Raw genomic sequence first — 18,343 nt, forward strand, 5'->3', positions numbered from 1 at the left:
CACTGGCCACTAAGGACTAGCTTCTATACAGTACACTTGGCTATCAGAAAATGAGCACTGTATTATATACTGACCATCAGGAAATAGGCTTTGTTTTGGTCACTGACACAACAATTAACAAAAGCTGCCTCATATCACTGGGGCTTTGGATCTATTCCAGCCAGGAACTGTCTTTGTAGAGTTACTATGTTCTCCCAATGTTTTGGTGGGTTTCCTCCAGGTGCTCTGGTATCTTCTCACAGTCCAAAAAGCGTAATGATAGGTAAATGTTATTATGTATGTAGGAGAATTTAGACTGTAAGCTAAACATTCTCTGTAAAGTGTTGTGTAATATGATGGTGTTATATAAAGGTTAATAATGATAGCTTGCAAGGACAGAATGCCAGAAGAGCCCAAGTACCTGCAGAGAGTGATCCCCACCTGGATAGAGCCTGAGGGGCACTAGGTTGAGAGACTGAGGAACAGTCCCCAAGGTGACCAGAGTGATATACTGTTACACATACTTGCCAAGTTTTATTTCAAGTGGCAAGTACAAGAGGGGGCCCACAATGGCCTCACTCCCGGCTATATAATGCTGAGATTCATGGCATCGCATAGAACCATTAGAATCATTAAACCCCACATCCGCCATAGTCTGGGAAGGTAACTGGCTACCAGACATTCTTGGAACTCAGGCAAGCATGCTGTTATACAGAAGATGAAGAGAAATCTCTCTTCCATGAAGGATGCACATTGAGTTCATATTTTAATATATAAAAAAAAAATCATTTTATTTAATTCATTAAGCGAAATATTAAGAAATAGAAGAAATATGATTAAAAACAAAAATAATTTTCACCATACAGACATATCAATTGTTGTTTAAAATGTTCATATTCCATATTCCATTAAAGTATATCACAACAAACTGACTCTCATATAGTTATGTGAGAGTTTGCAAAATAAAAATGACATATCCATATAAGTAATCATTATGTTATAGCTTTAAAAGAAATTAGTAGATATTGTACTCAGAATGAGAAAAGAAAAAGATTGAAGCTTTGAAAAATGTTGCAAAAAGATGTTCTCAGAGAATATGGACAAGCCAAGGACGCACAGCTGAATGTTTTATGAAAAGTAACATTAAGACTTGTGACAGAATGCCTGAGAAGATAAAAACATAAGAAAGGTTTGTTTAAAACTTACAAATTGCAGAATACGCATAATGTATCATTAGCTTGTTGTTTTCATAATTTACTGTCTTCTAATTGGTTATTAAGCTTCTATACCCGTAAAACTTCTAATTGGTTGTTACGCTTCTATACCCCTAAAAACTGTTAAGTATAATTATATGAGTTATTTTTGCAGTAAAGCAGTTTCAGTTTGGAAACCAGACACTTGTGTGGTCTCTTATCCTGTGCTCCGATCGATCGTTACTATAGATATTTGACAAACTGCTGACTGACTTATTCAATTACAGGTGGTTATTCTGCTAATATAGGTAAAGAACCCCAACAGTTGCACAGTTATTTATTAATATATTTTCTCCTTTGATATAAACTGTTCGATAAACACCTGAAATCCACTGATTATACCAATAATATCCTATTAGAACAAATGTATTAATAGAGACCTGTATATCTTAAATGGCATTGGAGTCAATAAATATGTCTCCCTTATCATATAATGCATGGTTCTGATGTAGGCTGGAGACTCACTGCATATCAAATGTGTCTATTCCTTATGAGTGGATACTAAATTGTTACAATAGTTACAAAAGCCACCAATTAAAGTTTCATGTTCCAATATATAATACAGGAACAATTGCTATCTGTTTTTCTTTTTAACAGGATATTCACTACATGAATCGACAGTAGTTGATTATCATGATTTAAAATCCTTCTCATGGAATGCTCGTGCTTTATCAAGGAATGAACCAGTTTCTAGATGCCGGGAAGTATTTAAACACAGAGAGACCAATCAGTATTTCTCCCAGATGACTGACATCTTTTTAAACCTATCAAATCTCAAAAATAGTTATTTCTTTTTCTTTTTTTCTTTTTTCTGCTTGCCTTCCAAGGGGGCCAGCTGATATCGTATTACGAGGTCTTGTCTGTTTGCTGATATTTAAATGTGAAGTCAGTTATGACTTCGTAAAAAACAATATTAAAATCTAACAGCTACAAGGCACTTAGACAACTATGAACCTATGGATTTAGGAGTATAACATCCGTCTGTGTGATAGATGATTCACAAGCAGTCTGACAAGCTGCTGTGTTACATGTTATAATTCATTTAGCTGGTACTTTTACTTAGAGTACAGATCACCTTTGATGAATGACTTGATTCTGTAACAAGGCGTTTAACTATATCCCTATAATGTATTTAAGATATGTGTCCCGAACAGTGACTTGAGACATGATTATATTATGCTGATTATATGGGATTTAAGTGTTAGGGCTGCTGGCCTGATCACCAACCCACAGAACTAGATGACGGAGGTCTTCACCTATAGCAGCCGCCTTTCCCTTTGAGCTTGACGTGCTCACCGGTACTCGGATGCCCCCAGGACTGAGCTCCAAGTGTAGTGTGGGTTGGTAATGCAGGACCACAGCGGCAGGACAGGAGAATGGTAGAAATCAGTGGATAGTACTTCAGGTGTTGTGAAACCCAGCATACCCTTCCAGCAATAAGCTGCTATATATTGGTAAGGCTTGTAGTTTCACAACACCTGGAGTGCCACAGGTTAGCCAAGCCTGGTCTAGTGGGGCAATCCTGATTTTTGGTGACTGTGCTGCCCAATAAGGGGCAGGTCAACACTGTGTACTCCTTATACACACACTGCATTCTTTATATACTACACTATGGTGCTAGCTGTCCTTCGTGGACTGACCACTTCCCCTCTAGTTTCTGGTCCCGCCTCTATGATGACTGACCCCACCCCCTCTGGTGGGTCCCTTGTGTTGCAGTCCACCAGTGGGCCCTTCATGCCCCAGTCCGATACTGTGAGGGTCCTTCTGAGATAAAATGGCACCAGCACCGACGGTCAGAGGCATCGACTTCTGGAACAAACGGATGATATGGATAATCAATTGACACAAAATGGAAGTTGAATAAAGAGATGGTTATAAAATTAAGTTAAGAGTTAAGAAAACTACGTACATAAACAAATATTGCAAATTAAGCTGTTTTAGTCTTGTACAGACATATTGCTCAGGGTATGTCTACAAAAAGTGCTGAAGTAATATATCTAAAGGAAATGTGCCCTCCATAAATCGAGAAATAGGGAAGTTGTGGTATAATGAGACATTGAAGTTAGCACATGGTAAGATGTGGCAAGATTAATTTGGATTAATGTCTATATCTGGGGGGCAAGGGGAAAATATTGATGGTTCCTGATATGTGGAGAGATATTATTAGTCAAAAGTCTTATATGATGCTTTTATCTACGTACTAGTTTGTGGTGTTAAGAAATAAAAGGCTTGCAAAGGTATTGTGAAGTTACCATTATTCTTTTTGAATTGAATGGTCTGTAGTGCGCATACATAAATAAAGAACATATTCTGCAGAGACTTCGTTTTTGAATTAATTCTACAAAGGTCCATAACAACGGACAATCGGGATCTGGGTGTCTAAGGACTTGAGCAGATACAAAGGCTTTTTTCAAGGTTTCAAATGCGGTTACTGCTTGAGCAGACCAGTTAGTTGGATCCATTCCCTTGTGGGTCAGGGCAACAATAGGAGCCACAATATCATCAAAGCCACTAATGAATCTTCTATAATAAAAGTATACATAGGGAGAACAACTCGCCCCCTTAAAATAAGATTACGGGAACATCTTTACAATATACGAAGGGGCCTAGAAACACATACATTGTACCAGCATTTTAAGCTTCATCATTCATGCTCAGACAAATATGTGACGGGTTTCTGGCGGTTACAAAAAATTGAAGCTAGTTAAAAAAATATAAGGACACCCTTTCTATGCTATCCAAGTCAGAGATGAGATGGATCTTTGATTTGGATACTCTCATCCCCGAAGGGCATAATGCCGAATTTGAGCTAAAATGTTTTCTATTGATAATATCTCTTTAAGATATTTTTTTATCATTCATAGTTTTCATTATGTTTTTAGAGTTATGTATGGTATTGTGATATCATGCGTTTTTATTGAATGCACCGCGGTCATTTATATTTTCTGTTTCCTTCTCTTCAGTTTTTTTCTGAGGACAAAAGTAACTTTTATGGATCGCTACCACTATTATGGAAGATGATGTACATGCCATTAGTGTGTAGTTCAGTTGATAGTATGTATTAGTTAGTTCACACAATGTAGCAGGTTTATAGTAATTTCGTATGTATCTATGCCTCGCAATTAGAAGAAAAGGAAACTGGAACTATTACGTGTATGAAGCATTCAAGCCTCGTTTTGGGGATACTTTTACATCAGATACGGATATAAAAAGGAGGACACGGCTGGTTATACTTTACCTTGAGAAAGACTTTATTTGCAAGTCGAAACGCGTTGGTAGATATATCCATTTCCAGATTGGATTGTGAACATTTGACACAAACGGACGGAACAGCTCACGGCTGGGATCGGGTCTACATCTTTTACCTCTGCTACGGGCGAATATACATCTATGCTCTAGTAAGCGAATACCCGACAGGGTTTCCACATTGAGTGACAACACGGGTGCACATTATTATATGTATGCACAGGAGTTAACTGGAAACCTTTTGCTGCTTTCATTTTCGTTACATTGATATGTTGATGTACTACACCATTATTGTTTTTTATATGCATTACTCCATATTTCAGAGAATCGTCTAGAAAACATTCTTGTATATGTCCATCCTCAAGCATACACCAAGTGTGCGTGAAGGCAGCGCTATATGTATGTATCCATTTGTTTGCTATACATGCATCATACCAATAGTCTGCAGCTTAAAATAGCATTGTATTTTTAATAAGTTTATTAGTTTAAGTTGGAATACTTAGGAATCTTAAAATGGCTGCTGTGTAAAATGCCACATGGATCAGCCATTTTAAAGTTAAGCATGGTGTTCATGCAATAATATATTTTACAGTGTATGAAAAACGTTTCCTTTCATTGACATGTTTGATAAAGATATAGATATACATATATATATATATATATATATATATATGTAGAGAAAAGATGGAGGAGGAGGCGCACAATAGTGTAGTACAATAATATAAATCTAATCATACACAAATCCACAGTGGGACTTTAGCACCAGTGAGAAGGAAACCAGAGACCATAATGCATCACCCAAGTGAGCCAAACATGGATATTTCACAGCATAAAACAAGGGTATATTAGATAACAGGCCCCTCAGCATAAATTATGGGTCACCCAATCCAATAGCAGACGAAACGCGTTGAGAATATTTGCTGTGCTGTTGCTGTTCTTAAACTTGTTGAAAGGTGGTCCTGTCCTAAGAGGCTGAATATCTGCTACTAAACATGTAAGTGGCTACCTTTTTTAATAAAGTGTATTTTTGAGATATCACATTGTTGGTCCTTTGTTCATTTTTGTCATTTGAGGACCGTTTGTCTTATGATTTGGCAATGAAGAGAATGTGACCTGATCGTGCTGCTCTATGGGATATTATTACAGATAAGCGGAAAAGTTTTTATTTCTGGTACGCATACACCCGTACAAATTTGGATTGGGTGACCCATAATTTATGCTGAGGGGCCTGTTATCTAATATACCCTTGTTTTATGCTGTGAAATATCCATGTTTGGCTCACTTGGGTGATGCATTAAGGTCTCTGGTTTCCTTCTCACTGGTGCTAAAGTCCCACTGTGGATTCGTGTATGATTCCATTTATATTATTGTACTACACTATTGTGCGCCTCCTCCTCCATCTTTTCTCTACAGGTATTTCCATGCTACACCGCTTGGCAAAAGGAGGATTGGCAGCCACCTGTACATGGGGAGTGTACTTTTGAGAAGAATATAGACTTTTGTGTTGGACTATAATTTGTATACTGGTATATGCTTTAAGCGCCATACTTATATCTTGTATTGTGACAATATATATATATATATTGTAAAGTATTTTAGAGAAATTATACGTAGGGTTGTGACATCATGTAAAAATTCTTAATTGTAGTTAATTAAGATATTTGTCATAGATTAAGAAAATAAGTAATTTTAAACGGTTCTAAAGTAATTTTTTTGTGCATAGTTCCAAAGAAGTCTGATAATTGTGGGGCAGTTGCCTATAGATACATACTAATAGGTTATTTATATAGACTCATAGTTAGCAGGCTTACAAGAGAACTTTGCAGAGAGTATTTAAAAAATAGTTGTTTTTTTGTAACTTTGAAAGAGAATCATGTTGCCTGTGGAGGATCAGTACAATGTAAATTGGCAGTTAAAACTTGTATTGTTCATTTAAAATTTTCAACTGGCAGTTGGGATTACCTCGAATCATAAATGAGTAATCTGCATATCTTTGTTCTTAGTATTCAATACCATTGTTCTTAATAAAAGGATATGTTTACTGTATAAACAGATACTGCAGACCATTGAATAGGGCCAGACTATTCCCAGCCACTGCTTTTGTTTTTCCTGAGGGGGATTTTCAGAAACTCACAATGGACTGTTTATGAATGAACCTATAGTTTGAATAATGTATGTGTTTAACATTTGATTAGAAATACTATTGTATAACTAAAAAACATATTCTTTTGTTGTTACAGAGGCCAAGCATTCCAGCTATGAATTAGTTTATTAAATACACTTTAAGTAGTTACAATACATATGGTCATAGATTTGTGTTGTAAGTTATATAACTATGATTTTGCAAGCATACTAGTGACTATAAATATAAATGAGTTTAGAAAGATACTAAAATATTAATGAATAATTATATAAAGTTGTTGATATATTATATCCAAGGAATGAACAAATAGTTACATGTATGCATGTGTGAAATAATAGATATAGACATACAGTGAGAGAATAATATTATGAAGTCATGTTTAGTCTTAAATTAACAAGCTTTTACTAACATATCTGATAAAAGTATTTTCCAAGATTTTATATTGTTTTACTTAAAACTTATCTTATTATTAAGATTTTAGTCTACTGTCTATGTCAATGTTAATCAAGTGCATTTTCTCATGGGAAAATTTCCTTCCACACCTAAGTATTTAACATATGTTTGTGGATGCTACAAAAGGCTGTGCATATAGATTAAGATACAAGGTATTTTCTTTTGCTTTTGTTTGCTAACTTAATTAACATTAACCTATTTATTCTTTGTTCCCAAGAGAACCAAACAGGGTGGAATCCAATGCCAAATATTTATTTATTTTTACAGGAGACAAGCTCTTAAGTTATTTGGTTTTAAAACAAGTAATTTAATCTAGTTTGAAACATATAGTTTAAATTGTTATAATATACTGATTATATTTTATTAATGTTTTTTCTCTCACTTCATTTAGGATACACCAACAGGATTTAAGGACTATCACTTTAAAAATGCTTTGCTTAGGTATGACTAGAAAATTAATTTATAAAAGTATACTGTATACTGCATTTGGACATCTCTCTGTATCAATACAATTTATATTTATATTTTAGTAAAATTCAAATAACCACTAATATAAATACATTTGTTAGAAATAAGTGGATATGTATTAGTGAATATTTATAAAAAAAATCAGAAATTATTTTTGTTTATCTAGTTAATTTTAAGGTTTGAGCACAATGATTTAAGAAATAACAAGTTGTGCAGAGATACAGTATTTGGGATATGCCTGATACATATGGTGGTCATCTCTCCAGGGGTTGTGCTCCGACTTTCCCGCCAAGACTCCAGTTTCAACTAGTCTATTAGCATTTTATAGTCAGTATCACTTTAAGTATTTATTCCCTAACATCACTAACTAGAGTATGCAATATGTGATCACTTTGGCGAAAGAACCGGGCAATTGCTGATGAATAAGGGATTAAAATGATACTAAACATGACACGTTTCCTGTAACCTAAACCTTAAATAACACTAAAGTGTACATATAATCATAATATATAAACTAATAATAAACTAACTACTATATGCTCATAAATCACTGTAGAACAGAACCAATATGAATATGAATTATATAAATAACTAAATGTTAGAGTACGAGTGTGTGCGTGCGTATTTTACCGTGCGATCGTGGTATGCCACGTGTTACGTGGCATACTGATCGCAATCGCACGGCAAAACAATATTAACCAATATACTTTTGTTCATCCAATTATACGACTTTGACAGTTCCACTCTTTGATAGTATAATAAACTATCACCTTAAAGATGTTATATGCAGGATCTCAGTATCACGTTTCATTGCTCTGTAATGTAAGTCCCCCTTGGTGTATGACCACGCTGTCTGTAGATCTAAACAAGTTATCATAATAGAGAGTCTTAATCCTCAAAAGAATTTCTTTTTTTCTTTTGCTATAGACCGTATACCTCTGAAGCTTGGAGATAACCTTTTTGTCTGCCCTTTAAGGGTACAATAAAACATGTAATACATTATTTGGAAGGGTACAGAGTACAATAGAACATGTATCAGTTATACAGAATACTCTACTATAGTTCTTCATGTCTAACAGGTTCATTTGTCCAAAACATGTCTTTTAGCTCAGACAACATTTAGATAATACATGTTCATCCTATGTCTATCAATCATGTCATGTACAATCTCCTTCAGCTTGCGCTAGTATATACACTCTAATAATGTCATCAGTTCTTTTCATCAACACTTGTAGGGCGGGCTATTGTCCGTTCGTTCTTCCCAGTCTCCCAATACTCAAGTTTCTTTGTACATGAAACAGTGGTTGGCTTGCCAAATATTGGGAGACTCCAGACTAAGGGACCTAGCAGTCGTACTTTTCCCCTAGTGACCTCTCACTCCCTAATTCGGGTACCTCAGGAATATTTAGTGGAAACAGAACTAGTCCTACTCAATATAATCTCTGCTGCACGTGAGAGCACATCCAGCACTTAGTTTGGTCTAAAACCTTACCCACCCAAGAATGATCATTTTCAAGAATGTCTGCTCAAGTCCGAATATTACTGGACTGGCATCGCTGGATGTACCTCTCTTCAACTTCTTCAACTATGAGGTCAACGTACTTACGGACACAATACTCCTCAGACGATAGCCCCTTGCACTTTCTCCAAGCTCCAAGGTTTCCAAATTTTCCTTTACCCCTGATTTGAATAGAGTAATTGGCTGGACCGATTGTGCTACCAACTTCTCCTTCATCCCCAATTTCTCAATATCACTACCTGAACCAGCCTCTGTCAACTGTCTACCATCAAAAGAATTGACTGTCCTGAAAAGAGAATGAGATGAGTGAAACACAGAACAGGAAAAACTACCACTTCATGCTGGACTACTGTCTTAGTCTTTGACTCAGGTGTTGCTAACTGCATTCGGGGTCTCCCAGAACAGATTCATGAGTGCACTTGGACCCTTCTCTGGGCGTTGGCTCCTCTGCAGAGGATGAAATGGATACCAGTGTGCCTCTGCTACCCTTGAGGTTGTGATGCTGGTAGCCTACACTTGGTACCCGTCTGTCAAACAAACTGAGCCTAGGAACTTACTGTTCCACAACCCACTCTCCCGGTCAAACATCCTGACAGTTAGTGTAACTTTTCAGGAGACAGTGTTTTGAATGTTCTCGGTTGCTGTCTCACTATTTACCTCTCCTCTCATGGTCTAGACCAGTCTCTCAGTTACAAACTCATCACTAGAAAAGTCATCAACATTTCAAAAGTCAACAGGTTAAGAGGCAGCTTAGGAGTGATATTGATAGTGGGGAGGTATAGTGGCCAAAGCTATCAGCCACTTTAATCAAGTTTCAACCCTCATTCTATTCAATTCGTTCTAACTAGTACCGTTACTTTATGTTCACACTGGTTTGTGGCTAATCAAAAGTATGTAATTTGTTACCACTACTCATACATTATACATTTATTATCAATAACATGAATACCCCCTATCACCTATTATAACTCTAGGGCTATCACATTGAATAAAAAAAGCTTTGAGTATGACACAGTAATACATTAGACACATTTCAATACACCTTTATCCAGACATATTTCATCGATACACCAGTGTATATTTGAGGATCCTGACAAAAACAAAAAAAGAAAAGAGAAAGAAATGGATTGCTAGAGCACTCTTAATCCGGTCTATATAATTGAGAATATATCTCATATTTCAGGCTAATGCCTGTTCTTATAATTATGTAACGGAAACACATCAGATGATCTAATATTTTTATAGGTCAAATGCCTTTATTAATAGTAATTAATTAAATAAATTAAAAAGATATCTCTATTTGAGACGGAATATCCTCATAATAAAAAGTGAAATAGAAGAGAAAAGTAAATGTAAAAAATATGTGCAAAAAAAAAAAAGGGTAGTATAAAATAATACCATGGACAGTGGAGCCAGGAAAGTAGCAGGGGTATATTATTGTTTATATGATCCAAATATCATCATTCCCAATTCGTACATGGGATGAAAAATAGGGATAGGCGAGATCTGAATGAATATATGTCATACAGATGGTTTTATCAAAATGTATAGATAGAGGGTAAGAATCAAGATAACCCACTGACACACAAAATAATTCACAAGGATTATCTGTCTGTTCTCTGTATTAAGTATCTGTGGATCTTGATGGGTAATGGATTCTAGTATAACGTTATATCTGTCTGTAGTCCTTTGGACAAACAAATTTATAGTAGGATTAGGTATTACTTCTGAATTAAATTGAATCCATTTATCACCCTCCAATAGTGTGACTAAAAAGTCTTAGAGATCCCATAACTGTAATCAGATCATAAATAAAGTTATTAGACCTGAGTAAATTCCGGATATATGGATCAAACACTAATCAGCATAACATTAATATGTGGGCTATTGGAATTCAGAGTCAGAAGTCCCTCAGTCAATCAAATTGTTAGCTGACCAAAGAATAGAAAAAACCCTGCTGCACCTGAGTATAGTCAGACGCATTTGTATAATGTGTATATATGCAAATGTTATTACTTGCTGTGTTGGATAACAAGATGCCAATTACTAGCAAACAAACACTGCTAGCCCAAAGAGATAGAGCAGCGCTGTTCTAATGTATTAGTTTACTATACAAATGCAAGTGCTATCACTTGCTACAGACAGATGGCAAACCACTGTTTGTAGAAAATACTCGCTGCTAGCCCAAGAGAAAAGATATGCAAATGTAGTCACTTGATGTGTTAAATAACAAGATGCTGATCACTAGCAGATAAACACCGCTAGCCCAGAGAAACAAAGCGGTGATGTTCTAATATGTTAGTGCATCATACATATGCAAGTGTTGTCACTCGCTGCAGACAAATGGCAAAGTTCTCCATTTATTTATGTTTCCATGAGTCTGATTTTCAGACTATAGGAACTCCAATTGAGGAGAGAGATAAGGGTCATCCAGTGAAGGGAATATAGGAGTCCCTATCACCTGTGAGATGTGAAAAAGGTGCGCGCTAAGTATATGTTTATTATATGCATTAATGCATTAATGCATTCATGTCAGAGAGCAACAGCAATATCACCACTCACTGGCTCTCACTTCCGGGTTTGACGTCACTAATGACGTCAGTTACCCATAACCCCCGACGTACATTTCACTACAAACAGCTTTATCAAGAGGACTTGAGGATCCTGCAAGGTGGTAATTGGATGACGTGGATTTGTTTCACCTGGAGAAATTCTTCAGGTAACCCAAATAATCATATATTAACTAATATGTGTATGCATGCGTGTGTGTGTGTGTGTGTTTGTGTGTGTGTGTACAGTTTAAAACAATACAACGAAAAACAAAACAAAACATATATTTTCAGCTGTCATATACAACCCTGTTGTCTATCTGACAGCCATGTTCACCCTGGTGTGACAGCCATGTACAGTTGTGTGTGTAAGTGTGGATTTTACTAGCAGCTACTTCAGTTGGTAACTGTGTCACTGTATCAAGTCCTCTATGTAATGCCTTACTCATGTGCTGGTATCGCTATAAAAAGATTTTGCCGTCACCTCAACGTCGCCCCCTAGACTAGAAAAATGCTGAAGACCAATGTATATCAATCGATTTTCCCTCTGTCAACTCACATGCCATTTTCAGTACCCCACGTTCAGCTACTTGGCTAAGTGAGAAGGGCAAAGGGGTCTATCTCTATAACACTTTTTTCAAATATAACAGTATCCAGTACATGTCTGTCTAACAGAGAAAAATATAAAACATGAAAATTTTACATTTTATATTTTCTAGGGTTTCACATTATGTCGTATCTTGTGGCAAAAATCCTACTCCAATGATCTACACAGAGATGTATATCTGTATGTCTAACCTCTAGCGATCCCACCATTTGTGCATAAATATAAAGGCAAACTTTGTAAAGGAGGCCCGAAACGAAACAAAAACAATACAGATATGCGATCTATAAAACATGACTCGTATTTCCACAACAGGACCTTTCTGCTTAAAATTAGCAGCTTCTATACACATAAAACAAACCCCTAACTGTTTCTGTGACTTATGTCAATATAGTGTGTATATCCCTGAGTCCGTCCTATGTCACAAATGTCTTAGCCCCATGAATGAGACCGTGTCTATGTCTTTTTGTACCTCTATACAAGAGAAGAGTGAGATACTAACAGGGATGTAAAGAATGAAGAATAGGAGAGCGATGAATAATAAGAATAGAAAGATTTGAATACAAGGGTTTGAAAACAAATAGACATACAGAAAGGGAGATTTTACAGCAAACATGACAGCTGGATTGGACAATATGGGAAAATGTCTGTATTCATTCCACTAATCCCCTTAGCTATTTGCTAAACTATGACCCCTCCCCATACTTGACTAGGGGGTCTTACATTAACTGTGCAATCCAGTGTCGTCCGTCATTTGTTCATTAAGAACTCGGTATCACCATAACTGTATACCTTTGTGAAGGATTTCCTGACTTATAAAAGAGAAATGAAAAATTAACTCTTAGTGACTCATACTTATCTGAAATACATAAAACGATATTATAGAGCAAAGTATGTATATACTTCATTTTTGAATAATGATTCTCAGCCAAACAAATTATCGTGAGCCACTGTATCGTAAAACAAAGAATGTTCCAATGATCCATTGTTAATTCGTCTTTCAAGAGTAATTTTTCTACTTCTCTATCCCACCCCCTTAATCACTAAGTCTATATTTCTTTTTGTCTACCCTTATCTGTGAGAAGAAAGGACAAGATAGTTATCTTTAAACAACAAACGAAACAAACATTTTCATTTCTTACCATTGGCCAGCAATCAGGAAAGCAAACAGAAGACAACATGAAAAAACAAACAATAACAACAAAATATACTTTTAAATTCAGTCTTTTTTTCTAAACCTGCACACTAATAGTTACCACAGTTTAACATTTTACCCCGCCTGGTTGTAGGACTTCAGGTATGACCTGACCTTTAGAGTTGGCTATAGTTCTCCCCCAAGGCATTGGCTGCTATGAGGTGTGCAGGCAACTGTTGAGAAACCTCTGAGACTTGTGTACGCCTTCTCTGTGGATGTCTATGTGATTCCCTCTTAGGTGGCCCAAGTCTCTTTGCTTCCACTCTTGTCATTGTGCAGTCCTTTGCCTGGTGTCCCGTATTAGTGCATCTAAAACACTTCCTCAACTCATGTTGTTTCTTTTTCTTAAACCAGGTGTTATTATACTGTGGTCGTGTGTGTAGTCCCTCTAGTGCTTGGATACTCACCATCATTAACCTATCACTTAGTGTCTCTTTCTCCTTATTTATATTTCTATCATGTTCTATAGCTGACTCCCTGAGAGCATCTACACTGATCCCTCTCCAGTTCGGTAATGAAGTTTGCACCCTTGTTTTCAAATTATCTCTGAGGCCATCCATTAAGACTGAAACAGCTACCACCCTGTAGTGTACATCATTCTTTATGTCTGATAACCCAGTGTATTTGGCCATCGCTAGCAGAGCTCTAGAAAAATAGTCTACTGCATTTTCACTATCCTGTTGTTTGATAGTGAAAATTTTACTCCAGTCCACTACAACAGGAAGGTATATGGCCAACTGAGAGATTATGCGTTTAATATTTTCCTGATTATCATCATCTGTTAAGGACTTCTCTTCCTCCAAAATACAATCCTTAATAAACTTTTGTACATCAGTACCGGGAGGAAGACAGGCCCTAAACAACACTCGCCAATCTTTATTAGTTGGCTCATGTGCATAGCCTAAATCTCTAACAAATTTCTGACACTTGGCTAAATCTTTCCTAGGGTCTGGGAAATCAGACATAATTGAACGTGGTTCAGATCTAGTCCATGGACAATGCATTTTTACATGTCTTATGGGAACTACGCCATCTCTGTCCACCTTCCCATTGGGAACTGCTATTGTGCGGACAGAATTAAAACCTACGAAATCACTACATTCTGAACTAGTTGCTGGAATTGTTGTTGCAGTATAATGGATGTCTCCCCTTCTATTAATCTCTACATTATTCTCACCAATTTCAGCCGCTGCCCCTGCTGGTAGGGTCATTTCCTTTCCTTGTCCAGGTGGTGCCTCTTGCATGTTACTAGCATGGGCAGTGGCCGAAATGACGGTGGGTTCACCTTCTTCCCAGGAGAAAAGATGTGTCAAATGGTGTAAAGAAAACAATAGTCATGGGTAAAGAAAAGAGAAATGCATAGGAGAATTGAAGAGGTAAGTGCAACATCAGGTATACCTTTAGTAGCTCATTTTCTTACAGAACAAGACATAGATAAAATGGATTGGAATTGTGCAACTTATGGAACAATAAGAGATACAGAAGTAATAGGCCGTAGGATAAAGGACAAATATACAGCAGAGGCAGTAACAGACATTCCGATACCAGGTCAGGAGGAAGAGTATACTAAGTGTTCTCGATCAAAATTTGTGACTAAATTCCCTACAAGGTATAATTATGGATGACATGGTAGTAGATATAGTTGTAGCCATAAATGAATCAATGAAAGAAGTGTCCCAAATCAGAAAGGTTGCATTACAGAATAGAATGGCTTCAGAAGGAAGTACATGATCATTTGATTAAAATTCAGGAATTACAGGGCAGTCTGAAAGAGTTTAGACAAGAAGGATGGAGTCCCTTTGGTTGTTTTGGTAAAAGATTTCCTGCAATGATAAGTGGAAACTTACAGTATGTGGTGATAGGATTGTTGGTTATTACGGTAGTATGTTTTTTTTTTTAGTGTTTTCCTGTATGCTGTTCAGGAATAAGGAAAGTGGTGAATGTTAAGGAGGAATCTGTTGAAGGTGGAGGAGGAGAATATTTAAGGATGTAGGTAGTAGAGGAGAGAAATGATTATGGACGAATTGAGACTATAAGGGGAGAACATGATTCACTAAATGATTATTGATGTTCATCAAACCATGTAGAAAGGAAAAGTAAGAAAATTGGATATCCATATGAATAATATAGTCAAAATTGTAGACACCTATGATCCTAGACAGGGCTCCCTAATATCCGATACGGCAAGTATTGGTGATTAATCTGTCACAACTTAATTTACCTTTTTCCTCTGTTGTTTGTCTCCAATATCCTCCCTTAGCATCAGAGAGAGGATCAAATGATTTGTGTAAATTGTCATAGTGTGTTGCTATTAGCAACAGAGAGAGGAATGATATGGATAATCAATTGACACAAAATGGAAGTTGAATAAAGAGCTGGTTATAAAATTAAGTTAAGTTAAGAGTTAAGAAAGCTACATACATAAGCAAATATTGCAAATTAAGCTGTTTTATTCATGTATAGACATATTGCTCAGGGTGTGTCTACAAAAAGTACTGAAGTAACATATCTAAAGGAAATGTGCCCTCCATAAATCGAGAAATAGTGAAGTTGTGGTATAATGAGACATTGAAGTTAGCACATGATAAGATATGGCAAGATTAACTTGGATTAATGCCTATATCTGGGGGGCAAGGGGAATATATTGATGGTTCCTGATATGTGGAGAGATATTATTAGTCAAAAGTAGAGATGGTCACTGACCCCCGTGTTTTGGTTTTGGATTCGGTTTTGGATCTGGATTACCGTCGTGTTTTGGTTTTGGTTTTGGTTTTGCAAAACTGCCATTGCGTGTTTTGGTTTTGGTTTTGGTTTTGTTTGGTTTTGTTTTGCTATTTTTTTGGAAAATCCATGTTTTTGGGCCTAAATTAACCCAATTTAGTGCTCCAACTGTTTTAGAGACAAGTAATCTAATTGTTGAGGTAATAAATCATCCAAAAAAACAGTTTAATTCTTCGTTGGTAGGCCTATTCTACACACAAAACAGATTGTCTTCCTCTCCATCTATGCATATTGGCAATGCAGCCATCGTCTTTGAATGTATATTACACCTTACACTTATAGTTAAATATGTAAAGAAATGGAAAAAGCCAGTTTGGTTTCTGTCTCTCAAGGCCCCCCTCCACTTGTATAAAATACCAAAAAATTCAGCCATTATAGACTGTACAATATTAATTGACATGGAGAAAGACAGTTTGGTTTCTGTCTCTCTAGGCCCCCCTCCACTTGTATAAAATACTAAAAAATTCAGCCATTATAGACTGTACAATATTAATTGACATGGAGAAAGACAGTTTGGTTTCTGTCTCTCTAGGCCCCCCTCCACTTGTATAAAATACAAAAAAATCCAGCCGTTATAGACTGTACAATATTAATTGACATGGAGAAAGCCAGTTTGGTTTCTGTCTCTCTAGGCCCCCCTCCACTTGTATAAAATACTAATAAATTCAGCCGTTATATACTGTACAATATAAATTGAAATGGACAAAGGCAGTTTGGTATCTGTCTGCATCAGATCCTCTCTCCACTAGGAGTAAAATAGAAAACTATTCAGCCGTTATATAATCTAGAATATAAATAGAAATTGAGAAAGGCAATTTGGTATCTGTCTGCATCATAATCATCAACATCATCATTAGCGCCCTCGTCGCCTACACAAATCTCCCCCTCATCCTCTTCTAATTCCAAAGTGGCATCCTCAATTTGGGTATCACCGGCTACACTCGGGCTATTAAGGCACACATCAGCAGAATGCTCACGATTAGACATCCCACTGTTGGATGGACTCTCCACAGGGATTGTTGTCATTTGTGAATCAGAGCAAATATTCTCCTGTAATGCCTCACTGTTATCTTGCAGCTCGGCTTTGACGCGTAACAGTAGTTGTGCACCAATTATAGGCTGGGTAACTTTTTGGGATCTGCCACTAATAGCCAAAGGTGAAGGCCTCATTCTCTCTTTGCCACTGCGTGTGTAGAATGGCATGCTTGCAATTTTTTTTTTATCGTCACTTAACTTTTGCTCAGTTACACTTCTTTTTCGCTTCAATACAGTAAATTTTTTTTTGGTTTTTGTTTTTTGCACTAATTTGAAAACACTCTGTTGTTTGACATCGCCTTGGCCAGATGACGTACTGGGAACACTAACATCAGGACTGGTGACAGAACCTGGTTGCTCATTCAGATCATATGTGGACTGCTTTAAATCCATTCTGAGCGCAAACCACTGGGGAGTGCTAAAAATTATTTAGTAGATACTGCTGACAGATATGACTTTTGACAGCCAGAAATATTAATGCACAATTAGGGAGGACACCCCAAAAGCACTGAGGAGTGCTAAAAATTATTTAGTAGATACTGCTGACAGATATGACTTTTGACAGCCAGAAATATTAATGCACAATTAGGGAGGACACCCCAAAAGCACTGAGGAGTGCTAAAAATTATTTAGTAGATACTGCTGACAGATATGACTTTTGACAGCCAGAAATATTAATGCACAATTAGGGAGGACACCCCAAAAGCACTGAGGAGTGCTAAAAATTATTTAGTAGATACTGCTGACAGATATGACTTTTGACAGCCAGAAATATTAATGCACAATTAGGGAGGACACCCCAAAAGCACTGAGGAGTGCTTAAAATTATTTAGTAGATACTGCTGACAGATATGACTTTTGACAGCCAGAAATATTAATGCACAATTAGGGAGGACACCCCAAAAGCACTGAGGAGTGCTAAAAATTATTTAGTAGATACTGCTGACAGTTATGACTTTTGACAGCCAGAAATATTAATGCACAATTAGGGAGGACACCCCAAAAGCACTGAGGAGTGCTAAAAATTATTTAGTAGATACTGCTGACAGTTATGACTTTTGACAGCCAGAAATATTAATGCACAATTAGGGAGGACACCCCAAAAGCACTGAGGAGTG

The sequence above is a fragment of the Mixophyes fleayi genome, chromosome 1 (assembly GCF_038048845.1).
Source record: "Mixophyes fleayi isolate aMixFle1 chromosome 1, aMixFle1.hap1, whole genome shotgun sequence".
NCBI classification, from domain to species: Eukaryota; Metazoa; Chordata; class Amphibia; order Anura; family Limnodynastidae; genus Mixophyes; species Mixophyes fleayi.